We start from the raw sequence: 15,573 nt of genomic DNA, 5'->3' as shown, positions 1-15,573 counted from the left end.
CCCGAGAGCTGGGATCAAAGGTGGGCACCGCCACATGCAGCCCTCTGTCTTCTTGGCAGTCGGCTCTCAGCCCTTCCAGAAGGGTCCCCTTTGGTTAACCGCCCTTGCCACACTCAACCCCACTGCTCCGCACACAGCGTCCTTCTGGAACGTCCTTCCTCATTTCCTGCCACGGTGCCACCTCTACGTGAGCATGCCTCCTTCCTCCCGGTGAAATGACTGTCTCCTGCCGACACCGAGCCACCTCATGTACTCAGAGCCAGGCCTGATGTCGTTCAGGGCAAGGACAACGGGGCCCTCTTTACTGGCTGTTTCCCCGTGGCCTTACACCCAGAAGGAATACACGTGACTGAGGAGCCCACTGAGCTCCCAAGTCCCAGCAGCTTCAAGTGTCCTTCTTCTTAGACATACACCAACATTAGACTCCTCAAGGACAAAGATGGTACCTTGGTCAGCTGTGAGCTCCAGGACCCACTGCCACGTGTAGTCAGGACTGGTGTCCTTCCAACCCCTTTCTGGCAGCCAGAGACCAGTTTTAGGTTTATCTTCCCCTTGGCAGGGCCACAGGAGGTCACAGGAGCATCAGTCTGGCCCCGCTCTCTTTGGGTACGCTAGAACAAGCTGTACAGCCCCCCCCACACACACACACACACTGGACTCTATCCCTTGGCTCTCTTTGGCTTAAGGGAGAACTGGATTGCAGTGACAGGTGGGCCAGGGACCAGAGAAGAGCCAACTGCTCATCCTCCAGACCCACGTCAAATATGACCCCCCCAGTGCCGCTGACATCTCCTCCTGCCTGGGGTTTTGGGGTCCCCAGTCATATCATCCTGGCACACCTGTCAGAGTACCTGACTGGGAACAGTAGCTGTCTGCTCCTTCACCTCCATCGCTAGCCTGTGTATAGACAAGGGCTGGGTCTACCTCATCACACCCCCATGTTTGTGGTCTGCCCAAAGCCCCCAGTGAACATGCAAAGGTTGGGCTCATGGCTTCCATTACGCCCTAGCCCTCCTCATCTGCATCTATGGGGATGGGAGGACGGGGCAGAAGGGACAGCTTCCTGGCCAGTAGAAATTCTCACAGGAAGTCACACAGCATCAAATTTAGAGGCATTCCAATGAGGGCAGACAGTGAAAAGAACCAAATGTATCTGGCTGCTTCCAGGGCTATGGGATAGGGCTGGTGCTGTCCTGGGAACTCTTCTTAGACTTCCATCACCTAAGGCAGGCTCTACCAGAGGCACACAGGGCAGGTTTCCATTAGGCACAGACCTGGCTTCAACCCCACTCCTAGCCCTCCATGTAGACACCATGTCAACCCTCCTGATGTCTCCTCTGTCCCCTCTGGCTTCTTGGAGCTCGGGGATCTTTGCACACATAGAATCCAATAGCTTTTTCTTTTAAGAAAGGGATGGGGGAGGTGCTTGGTTAAGGTCTGCCTATAATTTTCAAGGAGGTTCTGGGATTTCCCGGTGATGAGTTAGGACAAGCTGCCTTCTCTTCGCTGTCAGCTCTGGGCCTAGTGGACAGAACAAACCATCCATCTGGGCTGACGGGGCCTTCCTCAATGTTTCCCTTGGCAAAACTGCTCCCAAACCCAACTACAGTGCCACTTTCCTGAGAAGCAGTCGATATGGGACCGCACCATGGCCGGGAGCAGGGAGAGGGCAGGCCCAGCCTCCATCTCCCATCTCTGCGCCCACTCAGAGCTCTCTTCATCCTCTGCTGCTTCTCTTGGCCCTGCACCTTAAAGATCTCACTCAGACGCCCCCCCCAAATCTGTGACTCAGCAGTCCTGGGTATATGCCCAAAGGAAGGGAGATGTGTCTGAGCAGTGACGCCACTGCAGCGTTACTCCCGGTGCCCACGAAACATGACAGCCAAGTATCCAGGGCTGGGTTTTTAAATCGGGAATGCTATTCAGATGTGAAGAAGGAAATCTTGCCGTGCATGCCACGGATGAAGCAAGTGGATACGATTTTTTTTTCAGTGCAGTAAGACAAGACACAGAGACAGACAGAAAGCTGCTCTTTTAGAAGCGGACAGTAGAACGGTGGGTACCAGGGGCTGGGGCAGAGAGATGGCAAGAGAAGGGAGAGCCATGGGGAGAGTTGGAGTGGAGGGCAAATAAACCCTGCTGTTGTGCACAGGATGGAGACCAGAACTAGCTTAGAAAAGGCTTTGAGACCATTCCCACCACAAAGTAATGATAATGCCCAGATATGATCACTATGCAATGGATATATGTAACAAAACACCACACCGTGTCCTCAGAATAATCCTTATTCTTATTAGGCAATCAAACATGAACTGTATATTTTTTAAAATTCAAATTCTGCAACCTTATCTGGGGTTTTCTTTAAATCCTAAAGGAACAGCTCTGTGGTCGGTCGCCCCCTCCCCCCTCCCCGCCCCCCACATCTGCAGATACCGCCACCTTTACAACAAACAGAAGAAATATAGGACACCGAGTTCAGGCCCTTTCTGTCTTCCTGGGCAGCCCATCACATCTCACGATTTGTCTCCACGCCTAACTTTAGCACAGAGCTGCAGGGGCTTTAAACGCTGGTGTCCCAGGGGACCTCGGGGTTCCACAAGCAGGGGGTGTGAGCATAAGGGAATTTCCTGGCTTCTTTGAAACGCAGTCCTAGTTATTCTCCACCCCACCAGCCTGGCCCGCATTAACCCCTAGCCACATTCTGATGGGTCACTCTTCTAATGTCCCTGGTTCCCATCAGAGCGGCTGTCTGAAACAAGTGTGTCACCCCACAATCACCACCAGGCTCTGCTGGCCAGCCCAGGCTTTGGGTAATTATGCCGCCCTCTCTCGTTCTTGAACTCCACAGGGCCTCCCCTTTGGGACTGGCCCAGGTGACCACCCTGGCCTGGGTCCATTTCCTGCTCCGCCATGCCTCCTCGAGAGAACCTCTGGGTGGCCCTAACTACTCCACTGCTCTGTAAATATCCCTGTCAGTGTCACTCACCAGGCAGGGCACAGGCCCCTGGAGGGCTCCCTTCTGCTTCCTGGGTTCACAAGCGTGTGTTCCTCTCCCATGCTCTGTGCTGCTGGGTCTCAAGGACAACTCAACCTCCTGGGTCTCCTTCATCTCCTCCCCTCCCCCATCCCCGCCCCATGTCTAGTGAACTCACTTCCTCACCTGTCCCTGAATGACAGCACAGGCCAAGTTCCCTCTTTGGTCCTTTGCTCTTCCCCTCTACAATAGATTTCCTGGGTGATCTCATCCTCTCCTGGGGTGGAAACCACAACCCCCGTGCTGGTGACTCTCAGACCCACCACTCAAGCCCCCCCCCCCAAACCCTGGGCCTCCACATGCAAGGGCCAGCTGTCTACCAGGAACCTGGCCGGATGTCTCCCGTGGGTCCAGTTTGAGAGGCATTTCCAAGTAAAAAGCAACCTGGAGAAACTGCAAGTCAGGGCACAGACACCCCACCCCACATGAACACAGACACCATCATGGCAGATGTAAGGCAGGCAACTGGTCAAAATGCCATCAACGGTCACCTGGGTTCTAGAGCTGTGGGTGGTTTTTCACTGCTCCTCATCTGCACCTTCTAACATTTCCACACTGAACCTTTACCGCTTACCTAGTACGAAAACAGCAATACCTTTTCGTAAATAAAAAGTATTTTTAGCTTGAGATGCCAGAATGATTTAGGGCAAGGCCGGAGAACAGCATGATGACTCTGAACAAGGGTCAGCCGGCTTTTCCTATAAAAAGTCAGCCAGCCACTATCCCGTGGCTTGCGGGCCATGCTCTCTGCTGCAGCCGTGCAAGCCATCCTTGTGTGTTAGGAAACTCTTACTTAAAGGCACTGAGACTCAGCTTTACAAATTAAGTGCCATAAAATATTGTTCTTTTGAGTTTTTCCCAACCACTGCACACACACACACACACACACCCTAGGCCTGAAGTGGTGTGCATACCTTTAATTCTAGTACTCATGGATGAGAGACAGGCCAACCTGGTCTATACAGCAAGTTCCAGGTCAACCAGGGCTACATAGCAAGACACTGTCTTAAAAAGTCAAAACAGGCCCACAGACACAGTTCAGTGGGCAAAGTTCTTGCCTAGCTTGCATGAGGCCCTGAGTTCAATTCCAGTACTACCTAAACTATAAATGGTAACACATGCAAAGAGAAAGAAGAATTAGGATTTCAAGTTGCTCTCAGCTATATAGGGAGTTCTAGGCCAGCATGGGAATACATAAGGCCTTGACTCAAAAAAACAAATAAAAAATAAAAACCATTCTTAGTTCATAGACCATTCAAAAACAGGTGAGATTTGAAAGGAGCCGTAGCTCACAGACCCTGCCCTTGAGTATCCAATGCCTGTGCAGGCCTTGGTCCCTATGCCCACTTCTTTGGTAATACTTTTTCCTTCTGCCTGACTGGAGGGTGAGGCCTCCTCCAGTTTCCTTGCCTGTGTGAGCCATGGCAAGGACTGGGTACCCAGACCTCGGTGGAGAGAAGTTTCTGGGCTGTGAAGTTTGGAGGGTCGCAAAGCTAAGACAGCTCACTGGCAAAAGATGAGGGCATAAGACAAGGGGTCGATGGGGTATAGAAATCCCTGGCCTGTGTTTGTCTCAAGCAAGATAGTTATCTGTCCAAGGCCCTTCACAGTGACAGAGAAGAGCTGAGCCAGAAGTGAGCCTATGACGTGCAGTTCAATGTCTGTTCTGCTCCCCACAGCTACTGAGTACCATTGTCAAGGAAGCAGCAGCCCCCTCTGTCTGTCTTGCTAGGCGATGAAGCTTCATGAGAGAATCAGCCCAGCATACGGTGCCCAGCTCAAATGCAACACTTAGATCAAGGGGGAGGCTCTGTGACCACCTGGCTGGCCATACCTAGTCTGGAAACCCCCTGCCCTCCACCCACACACCCGATTCCGGGAGTGAATCCCACGGGCACATGGAAAAGAAGGTTATGTCCCCTAGATCTATTCACCTTGCATGAGTTTCCTTTGCTGGGCGGCTGGTACCAGGGGAAAGAAGGGACTCCCTAGACAGAAGAGGGAGTGATGTAAAGTGTGTAGGCAGATACCAGTGGGAGATCTCAGGATTTCCTGTGATAACAAGACAGAGCAGGTGCTCAGAGAGAGGAGAGGAATACTGTCAGAGAATGCTCTCTCGACGTCGGGAGCTGGGCCTTGCGTCCCTGGCACAGAGGTCCTGCCTTTAGAAAAGATTCAGGTGCAGACCCAGCAACTCCATGAACTGTCACCCCCCCCCAATAACGGCATCAGGTAAGGCAAGAAGCCGAGGCACAGGGAAGACATGACATCACTGCAATCCTATCAGGAAGCTGAAGCTGGTGGGGAGCTGACGGCTTGCCCAAAGGCTGCCAGCCATTGAGAGGCAGGGGCGGGCCTTATACCAAGCTTCAGCCTGCACCAGTGGCCAGCAAGAGACACACACATGTAAATAGCGAATGAACAAGTCAACCTGCTTCTTCTGGGCCATTCTTTCTGCTTCACCTGTTTCCAGGGAAGACTTCAGCTACTGGTGGGGAGAGGGAGGACAAGAGTTCAAATCTCCAGCATCTATGGAAAAGCCAGACACAGCAGAGTAGGCTTATAACCCCATTATCAGGCAGCAGAAACAGGTGAATGGAAGGACAGGTAGCTGGCCAGTCAGCCTGACCATGATGGGGAGCTCCAGGCTGACAACAATCTCTGGCTCAAACACATTTTTTTTAAGCAGGGTCAGCTTGGCATGATGGCATGCGCCTTTAGTCCCAGCATTTAGGAGGCAGAAGCAGGCAGATCTCTGTGAGTTCGAGGCCAGCCTTGTCTACAGAGTGAGTCTGAGGACATCCAGGGCTATGTAGAGACTCTGTCTCAAAAGGGGGGATTCAGTATACCCACGGTGTACATGAGCAGGAAGAGGGTGTGCATCGCCACGGTCCCTTCCAAAGTTTGGGACAATGTCTTCCATGGCAGAGCGTCCTGACTTACCAGGGTCGTGCCTGCTATCAGGCAGCTTTGTGACCCTTCATTTCAAAGTCAAAACTCAGACCTCTCCCAAACCCAACTCCTCAGTTGACAGGGCCTTGGGAACCTCAGGAGCAGATATGTCCTGCAGGCAGTAGGTTAGGTTGAAATGGGCCACATTCCCCTCCACCCTGCTCCTGCGCCACAAGTTAGTTCCTGCCAGGCCTGGCCATGAGCCCTAGAGTGATCCTGGGCCTCTGGCCACCTGAGAGCTGCAGAGTGTGTGTGTGTGCACGTGTGCACGTGCATACCCTGGCTGCAGGAGCCAGGGCTAACCTTGGTGTGTTCCTACCCTCTGAGACGGGAAAGTGCCTGCTCAGCAGCAAGTGCCTAGAGAGCGAAGGTGAAGGGTCCAGGGAAGGAGAGAGAAAGGGTTAATGGGGACACAGCCCAGGGAAAGAAATGTAACTGATTCCCAAAGGACTGAAGCTAAGCAGGTAGGTCTGGAACTCAGCCAGCCGGTCCCTCGTGGACAGCAGAGCAGAACAGGGACTGCGAGTAATTAAGTGCCAGGAAAGGGCCCTCTCTCCTCAGGAGCAGTCCTGCTAAAGGGCTGCAGTCCTGCAGTTCCATGCCTACCTGACCCAATGGACAGAGTGCTGGCCCTTCCTGGCATGTTTCCACTAAGCTCCCCCACTATCTTAAAGAGAGCCCTCCTCTCCAAGCTAAAGGGGCAAAACTTCTAGCTAAGGCCTTGGCTCGATGGGGCTTCAGGGTCTTCTGCCACAGAGTCAGCCCCAGGGCACCACCGAGAAATTGCCCTTCCCAAACCTTACCACACACTATCACCTCCATTCCACGAGTTATCTCACACAGTTCACGTAACGGCCCTCCCTGTCAGAAGCCCCTCTTCACACAGGGCACTGAGGGCGTTCAGGAGTCTGCTGCTGGGAGCCGCAGAGTCAACGGCAGCAGGACACGGTTCCAGTAATGGTTTAGGTTTGGCCATCCTTCTTCCCCTTCAAGTCCCAAACTCAGTTAGGAAAGGCAAGAAGGAATCGGAGGGGGAGGAGGAAAAGGAACCGGGACAGAAAGGGAGTCAGAAGACACAAGCCGGGCTCTGGGAGCCGGACAGAGTAACTCACAGAGAACACACAGTCTATAGAGAAACACAGCCCCATTCCCTCTGAATCCCAGGGCAGGGATTCCCCTCCCTGCACAATCCCAGACCAGGAATCAAATTGCTTCTCAGATCTTGTCCCTCTGGTAAAGCCTTCATCTGCCTGGCACAGGGCAGGTGAGCCTCATCACCGAGAAAACTACCCTAATCCTTCCCTGCTGAGGGTTCCAGCACAGGCTGAGCCCCGCCCAGGTAGAGCAGGGGTTGAGAGCAGGCTTAAGTAGACTGATCACACCTCTGCATCGCCTTGGGCACATTCATCCCAGGGGCTGTTCCCTGGCTAGTAAAATGGTGATAACAGCACTCACGAAATAGCTTGAGATTACTGTGACACCTTGCTTGGCACACAGCAGGGACTGGAGACAGAAGCTTGGCTGAGGCAAAGGAAACCTCTCTGGGTCTTTCACGATTCATGACGACGCAGCCCAAGCTGCCTGTTGGCCATACCACCAGAAGATATATCTCAGGCCCAAGGCATGAAAAGACAAGAGTTCTCCAGGATGCAAGGGCCTGGTACCCACCTCACTGTGTGCTGGGTGTTTGTGCTGAATCTCACATCTGATGTGGTGGGGGCCAGCTGGTAGTGAACCACAGGGTTCAGGCCACAAACCACAGATGGGTAGGCTGAGGAAGGTTGTTGAGGTCTTCAGCTGGGATGGGAAAGCTGGGCAGACAGCAGCAGCCCCAGCGCAGAAGGTTCCGAGGACTGCCTCTATCCCACAGTTCTACCCCTGCTCCCACGAATGGCTTAGGAAACAATGATGCCGCCAGGGCCTGGAGGAGTGCTGACCCTTCAGCAGAGAAAACCAACCAGCCACAAGGCCTGCAGAAGCCACAGGTCTGTCCTGCAACAGGGTGGAACAGGGCCTCTGGCCCACCCCATTTTTAGAGTCCTGTTTGTGTCCTCCAAACACAGCAGTCAAACTATGACTTCTGAGCCCGGGTCTTCTGACCCAAACCATCCATCCATCCTCCTTTTCCTCAGTGTATCAGCCGCTGTCCATAGCTCATGAAGAGGGGAGGGTCATTGCCTCACTGGTCTTCCCCCAAGAGAGAAGCGACACGTTCCCTAGCGACCTCAGTCACCATGCAGCCAACGCTGGGAGCTACAGGCTTCACCTGTCCTCGGTTTTTCCTAGGTCTCTGGCCTACCACCCTCGGCCTTTAGAGCTGGAAAGTTCACTAAAACCCAGGAAGCCCTTCAAGGAGGCAATCTGGCCGTACACTCCTGGGTCCCTTCGTTATCCGGGACTCCTGACCCTTGTCCTTCCCATAAGGAAGACACTTAGCGTCTGGCTTGCGCCTGGGTGAGAACTTTTGCTTTTGTAGGGTTCCGACGGAGCCCAGGGCCAAAGGGAGTCCCCTATCAAGAGTCCCCGCGGGGCACGCTTTCTGCCTCAGCACCTGGAACTTGGGAGTGGCTCTCCCAGGGCATCCTTCACCCCCCAAAACACAAGCGCGCCCGGCTATCGCCCATCGCCCACAGCAGCTCGGGAATTTTGATCGAATCTCTCTCCAGCGCAAAGGCAGACGGCCCCTTTAAGGGCCGCCCGGCTTACCTTTGCTCAGCTTGCCCGGCGCGGTACCCCTCTCCGGCCGCCGCCGCAGACTCGCGTGTCCCGGACGCGGCGAGCCCGCTCCCGCCCGCCGCGGCCGCCCTGCCAAGGCTGGGTGCCCTGCCCCGCGCCCCACACCCTGCCGGGGTCCCTACTCGGGACCCTGGCTCTTCCCGGCTCTGGAAAGGTGAGCGGTTCCCCCCAAAGAAGCTGCAACCTGAGCTGCGGGAGGAGGGAGAAGGGAGGGGTGCAGGAAGGTGGGTAAGAAGAGGAGGAGGAGGAGGAGGAGGAGGAGGAGGAAGGCAAAAGCCCGGCCCCAGCCAGAGTTTTTCACGTGTACAAGTTGACTCCGCCCTTGTCCGGACCGGCCCTGCCCACAGCCGCTGCCAATCCCCTGCTCTCCCTCTGTCCTTGTGGCCACGACTTTCTCCCACTCTGAGAACTAGGGCCCGAGCTTCTTCCTGTTCCCCTCACAAGCTGGCCCTGAGTACAGGGTGAGGCCCTCTGGCCTGGACTACACTGGGGCAGGTCTCTAAATGCCCCTACCCAGTCTACTGGGTGCCAACTCAACACCACCCCCACCCCAACCTCAGAGCTACCGTGCAAGCACAGGGCATAGGGCACTGGCTGTCTCTTCAGAAGTGTGAGATTGTCGCTTATCTGCTAATGGCTCTCTGGACACCCCCACCCCCACCCCACTCCATGGCCTGGAGGAAGAGTACCTTCCCACACAGCATTCCACTTCCAACTGAGTCTGCTAATAAGCTTTGCAGACAGCCAATGCTAATTCAGTTCTCATTTTGCACAAGGGGAAACTGAGTTTCAGAAAGGAGGCTGAGGAGGCCCAAAGTCCTGCAAGGTATTCCACAGGGAGTCAGGATTAGAACCAGGTCAATGACCATTCTGCCCACAGCATCTAACTTCAGGAGTCAAAAGAATAACTGCCCCTACCCCCCCCCCAGGGGTGCTGGAGAGGTGGTTCAGCAGTTAAGAGTACTGGCTGCTCTTGCAAAGGCCCCAGGCTCAGTTCCCAGGACCTATATGACAGCTCACAACTGTCTGTAGCCCCTGTCCTGGGTCATCTGACACCTTCTTCTGGTTTCCATGGCACCAGAACATAGTGGTACACACACATAGATGCAGGTAAAACACACATACACAAAGCTAAAAATAAATACATCTTCTTAAAAGCACACACAACAACGGAGAGTTGGGGTGGCCTGAAGGACAGTGTTCTCATGCAGAGGCCTTCCTGTCTTACTTCCTGTGCTCTGAGGGGACTACAGGGAGGCCTTGGTCACAGGCCTATGACCTAGTAGGCATGGCTTCTACAATCTGGGTGTCCTTGAGACGGATGCTTTGAATCTGGCTCGAGGAGAATATGATGTTGGGATTAGGACAGTTTCCTAAAATACGTGGGCCTGAGGTCATAACCACAGCTGGTGACTGGAGAAAGAAGACACAGGACCTAGGCATGAGATACCTACGGGTGGCTGACATCCCACAAAGGGCCTCCCAACTCTTCGCTACCTGTTTTCTCTACCAGGGCACATAGGTTTTTCTGGTCCCAAGCGCTTTCTAAAACTATGGCTGCTACAAGCTGAAGGGTTGCAAAGAGAGGCTGCAGCCAGAGCCTCTGGGTTTGGGGCAGAGGATACAAACTGCCCTGTCCCATGACTAAATAAGAATGATGGCTTTAGGTGTGGTGGCGCAGGCCTGAAACCCAGCGCGCAGGAGGGAAAGGCAGATCAACCTGGGCTCCAGTGTGAGTACCAGGCCAACCAAGGCTTCACAGTAAGAACTCGTCTCAAGAAGATGAGGAGGAGGAGGAGGAGAACACTAACAGGGAGCAGGGAGGCAGTATCAAGTCCAGGGAGGGCTGGACCATGGCTAAGTATCTAGAGGATTAGAGATGATGGGACCAAAGGGTAGAATTTCAGAGAGCCAGGGGGTAAGGTTAAAAGGTCTCAACAGTTGCTGAATATTTTCTTCATGTCAAGCAGCAGCCAGGCTTCTGAGCACAGGGGATCAATGAAACCCAGACCCTACCCTACCCTCCAGGAGCTGTGGGAAAGGGAAGCGAGCAGGATGCCCGAGTCCTCTTTCTGTTGCTGTATCAAATTATACAAATTATAAAGAGAATGTGGCAGGGTGAGGATGAGGGAGGGGGAGAAAGAGAGAAAGCACAAACATGGTTTTGGAAAAAAAAAGACTGTTGCTTTCAGAACGATGGCAGCATAGTAGTCAGGGTTGGGAGCAGGGAGAAGGTTGAAGCCATTCATCTCAGGGCTTGGAAGCCAAAGGAAGAAACGAATAGGACTCGGGTACCACTATCCCCTCGGGGGTACATGTCCAGTGACCACCAAGCCCTGCATTGTGGCCACAGGATGGCAACTTACAGAACATGGCCATTGTGACACTACTGCAACACAGATCAGTGCTGGGTGACCCAGGGACATTCCCTGAGCTTCGGCTGAGCCGGGAGGGAAGAAGGGCCATTCTGTTTTCCCAGCATGGGTGATGCTCGACTGAGGATGACACGGAGCAGCCTAGAGCATCTCAGGAAAGAGATTCCACCTTGGGACACTCCAGCAGCTGAGTGGAAGGCTGCTGGAGAGGGCGAAGCCAGAGATGGAAATCCCTGGCCAATCCTAGTCTTAGACCGTGGTAGCCCTGGCAATGGAGAGAGGGGACCTGACTTGAGAGATGGTTAGGAAATTCACAGAGCTGAGTATCTGTGTCACAAGATCAAAGATAGTTAAGAAGTCAAGGTTGCGGGCAGCTGTGTGATAGCTGGACAGGGCCTTGAGGCTTCTTAAGTGTGCCTTCATACCCAGCGCTCCCTTGTGTCACTGTGAGACCTTGGGCAAGAGGCCTAACCTTTCTGAGCGTACTTTTGTAATGTATAAGACAAAGACACTGAAGTCAATTCTTGAAGTTTTCTTTGCACGACCGACGGGTCTCTGTGTCATCAATCCCGACACCCTCCGCACATTCTTGGATACAGGCTGCGCAGCAGGCGCGGCATGGTTGAGCATATCAGAGATCATGTGTGCTAGCGGCCTAGCCCAGGGCTTGACTCAAGAGCACTCAATAAGCAGCAGAGATGATTACTGTCATTTGTCCACCCAGCAAACATTTATGAAGCACTTGCTGTATGCCAAGTTACTGGGTCCTTGGGATCGGCCTCTGTCTCATGCAGCTCACTGTTCACTGGGAAAGAGGTGTGCTGAGGAACTGTCCCAGGTTAAGAAAACGTTGGCTGGGGCAGAGGACAGAAGCATTATTCTGCCCGGCATAACTTGCTTTACAAAGGACAGATGACAGTGTAAACAATATAAGGCCAGCTACCTGACCCAAGACTGTCAAATCATCCCATCTCCATTTGGGAGTTGCATTCGGAAGTTTGAAATCCTCCCCCTTTAGTGGCATTGTCTTAAAGAGACTCATGGCTACAATCCAGCTCCTAAGGAAACTGAGGCATAAGGACTGAAAGTTCAAAGTATGCCTGGTCTACATATGGAGTCCAACCCAGTCTGGGTATCTAAACAATACAAAGGACTAGGGGTGTAACCCAGTGGTAGAGTACTTTAGGTTCAATTCCCAGTACCAATAATAAAAATGATAATTTTTTTAAAAAAATAGAGGCATTATCATAGCTGGGTGTGGTGGCACACCTGTGACAACACTAGGGAGGCTGGAGACTAGCCTGAACTACTTAGTGAGATCTTTTCTCCAGAAAACCTAAATAAAGGCATCAATGGCCGCAGATTGGTATCTATGTGGAGCCCAGGGGATGACACACAGCACGCCAACAGTCCCAGAAAAAAACCACGGGAAGAAGTGTTAGCTAGGTAAGAGTGAAGGTCTCATGTGTGCAGGGCTCCAGCTGGGTTGTGATTATGCAGTGGGCATTTCATGGCCATCCAGGCATATGAACTGATGTATGAAGCTTGAGCCGTCCCCATCTGCTCCACATCTGTACCCTTCCAAGTCTTCCTTCCAAGCCTCTTGGTGTCCCCCACTAAGTCATGCTTATTTTCTTTCACACATCCCTCTAGAGTCGGTGGTTATAATACCACCTGCCCCCCCACTAAGGTGGGGTGTCCATTCTGCTAGCTTCTGACCAGTACCTCAGGCTGTAAAGCACCATAGTCTGTGTGACCTTGGCCTGTTCTAGCTCTGGCTCGTTTTCTATCTGTACAGGGGATAGTAACAGTCCCTCTCTCATGGGGCTGCTGTGAGTTCAGAGAGATGAAAACTTGACACCCCACACCCCATCAATACTCTTCCCTTCTCGGCAGTCCTTTGGCTCTGCTCCTTGCAGAGGATCAGGCAATGGGCTCTCATCTGGGAGTGTTCCAAGCAGCCCCATTCCTGGGGCCTTCCCTTCAGCAGCCCCTTCTCTCCCTCTGGGAGAACCTGGAGTATTCCTGGGAAGCCGGGGTTGTCCTTGTGACAGACCTGGGCAGCACGGGGTGGGAGCGGTCCAACTCCTCCCTCTCTGTTCCAAGCAACATGCCACTGCTTTGCAGATAGGATGGCGTCCTGAGGTGCCTGAGGGATATGTGGGGGATCTGGAAACTGCTCTCCCTCTCAGACTGTGTGGGCAGCATATTTGAATAATTTCTGTAAACCCAAAGTTCAAGCTTGTTCCACTTCTTTCCCCAGAAGGCTCACAGCATCCAACAGGAAGAGCCTGGCCAGCTGTGAAGGCCTTCTGGTGTGTGTATGGGTGCGCGCGCATGCTCACACACATACACACACACACACACACACACACACACACACACACACACACACGAGGTAGGTGCTTTCCAGGGGCACTTCAGGGACCCTTGGAAGGCTGGAGACCTTCCATGAAGATGCAGGAGTTGCTCTATTTATTCAGGCCCCAATCTCAATTTTTCCCTTCAGCAGAATGGCACAGTGTGAATGTCCATATCTTGGGGCATCAGGATTTAAAGGGACATGACTCCTATAGGCTGGGTGAGCTGCAAAGCCAACTGCTTGAGACTTGGGAGTCCAGTGAAGGTTTCAGAAGTAGGAAATGACAGAGAGGCTTATCCCAAGAGCAGGTAGGTATGTCTTGGACAGAGAGGGACTTCGTAGACCTAAGAACAGACCGGCCTGCCTCAGCCCAAGTGGCCTCAGGTCTAATTATCAGTGGGGACAACAGGACAGGGCTATACAGAGCCTGTTTTAATCCCTGACCATTGTTTTCCAATAATGTATAGAGATAGGGAATAATTTACAGAAAATGTCATTCCAGTGTGAGTTCAGCTATACAGGTTCAGGATTTTTTAATTTTATCACTGTACCAGGTATCTTCCCCATTGTGCTAAATGCCCAGTCATGTGTATTCTCATATATGTATACACACACACACACACACACACACACACACACACACACACACACACAGCCTTTGCATAACCACTTTAGACTTCATTGGAATGATAGCTTTGTCCCCAGAGGACTTTAAGACAGGGTAGACACACCTGTCTTGTTGACCCTGGCAATCATCAAATTAGAACCCCACCCCTGCATTCAACAGTAGTCCCAACACTTACCATACACAAGAGTATGTTTTCTCTCTCCCTTTCCCTCTCCAGATTGATGCATTGCCATGGCAACAAAGCCATCCCACAGAGCCTGAGTAAATGGGAAGGTGTCCCTTAGCAACAAGACTGGAGCAGGGTTGGTGAGGATGCTGGTGAGGCTGGCGGGGCAGGCAGGCCACTGAGAGGATCTCCCAACAGGGTCCAGAGGAACAGTTCTTGGAGCTGGGTCTGGGGCTTTCTCATTCCTGGAATGGGGTTGGAGACTCGTCTCTGTCCCTGTATGATAACAGCATGGACTCAGGGCACACAGTTACTTTACAACTAATCAACGAAGATCAGAGCAATAGATTTTCTTCTCAGAAAACCTTAAGAAATTTGAAACTTTTGGGCATAAGAATTGATTGACTGCTAGAAAGGCCTAAGCCAAACCCTAAAACTCATCATGTAAGTTCTGTATAGAGCTAGCCTCAAGTCCAGTGGAAAACATCTGCTCAGTTGTCTACCTGTGAAGAAGCCCTGTGTTGGTTTCAGATGTGGTCAGGCAGATTGTGAGAACATCCTGGTGAAAAAAAAAAATGTGACATGACCAGGAGAGTGGTGGGCCAGGAAAGGGGAGATGGAGGTGGCTGGAGAGGCCAAAACCCACGGACTGAGCTTGGAAACTGACCCCGACGTTCACCTCTTAAAACTCTTGCTTCAGTCGGCCACCAGAGACTACAACTAAAAGCAGAGCTCTGACAGGGAGTTCCTCTGCCCAGTAGTTTCCAGTAGTTCCCCATAATGGCTTGGAGTCACCAAGTTTATCTTTGGAATCTGATGACCCCCTTACCAAAATAAAACCCACATATGCACAGCCTTTTCATCTTCAGGGACTGTGGGCTTCTTTGAGCTCAAGCAGGGGCCTTGTCATAGAGGCATGACACAGCAGGTCCTTTGTGACCCGGCCATGCCTTCCTCATCAACTCACCTGGCCTTTCTCCCTCTTATGGTGTATGTCCAGTCACATCAAATTACATTCACTTCTCTTGTAGATAACCCTATTTATCACGCCAATGCTTTCCACATATTCATACCCACTAGAGAGGCTTTCTCCTTCACCTCTATGTAGTAAACTATTCATTCTTCAAAACCCAGATCAGTTACTGTTTCCCTGACACACCTGGTGCTGTGTAGACTGGTTTTTGTCATTTCTCAACCTGAAGCCCTTGCCTTCTACATAGAGTTCTTGTATATCTTCCAAGCACAGGGTCTCGTCTATTTTACCGACTTATGAACTGCTTAAGACTAGAGACTTTGTCTTGCCCCAGTATCCGGCACAGA

The 15,573-nt window shown here is 52.4% G+C and overlaps 1 protein-coding gene across 4 annotated transcripts in view; it reads right to left on the bottom strand.

The window, feature by feature from the left end:
• The window catches only part of Cdk18 (cyclin dependent kinase 18), a 29,065-nt gene extending 14,729 nt beyond the window's left edge, over positions 1-14,336 (bottom strand). The window contains exon 1 of one of the 4 annotated variants that reach the window (XR_005873961.1): positions 8,693-9,044. The gene's annotated coding sequence lies outside the window, so the exon portion shown is untranslated. Of the gene's footprint in view, positions 1-7,654; positions 8,559-8,692; positions 9,045-14,262 lie in introns of those variants that run through there. The other 3 variants (XM_040738141.1, XM_040738139.1, XM_040738142.1) reach the window with 3 other exon arrangements.
• Positions 14,337-15,573: the final 1,237 nt, after the last annotated feature.

This window comes from Mesocricetus auratus, unplaced genomic scaffold (genome assembly GCF_017639785.1).
Source record: "Mesocricetus auratus isolate SY011 unplaced genomic scaffold, BCM_Maur_2.0 Super-Scaffold_100676, whole genome shotgun sequence".
In the NCBI taxonomy this organism is placed as follows: domain Eukaryota; kingdom Metazoa; phylum Chordata; class Mammalia; order Rodentia; family Cricetidae; genus Mesocricetus; species Mesocricetus auratus.
The sequence above is the reverse complement of the archived record's forward strand: the minus strand, read 5'-3'. Positions and strand labels throughout refer to the sequence as shown.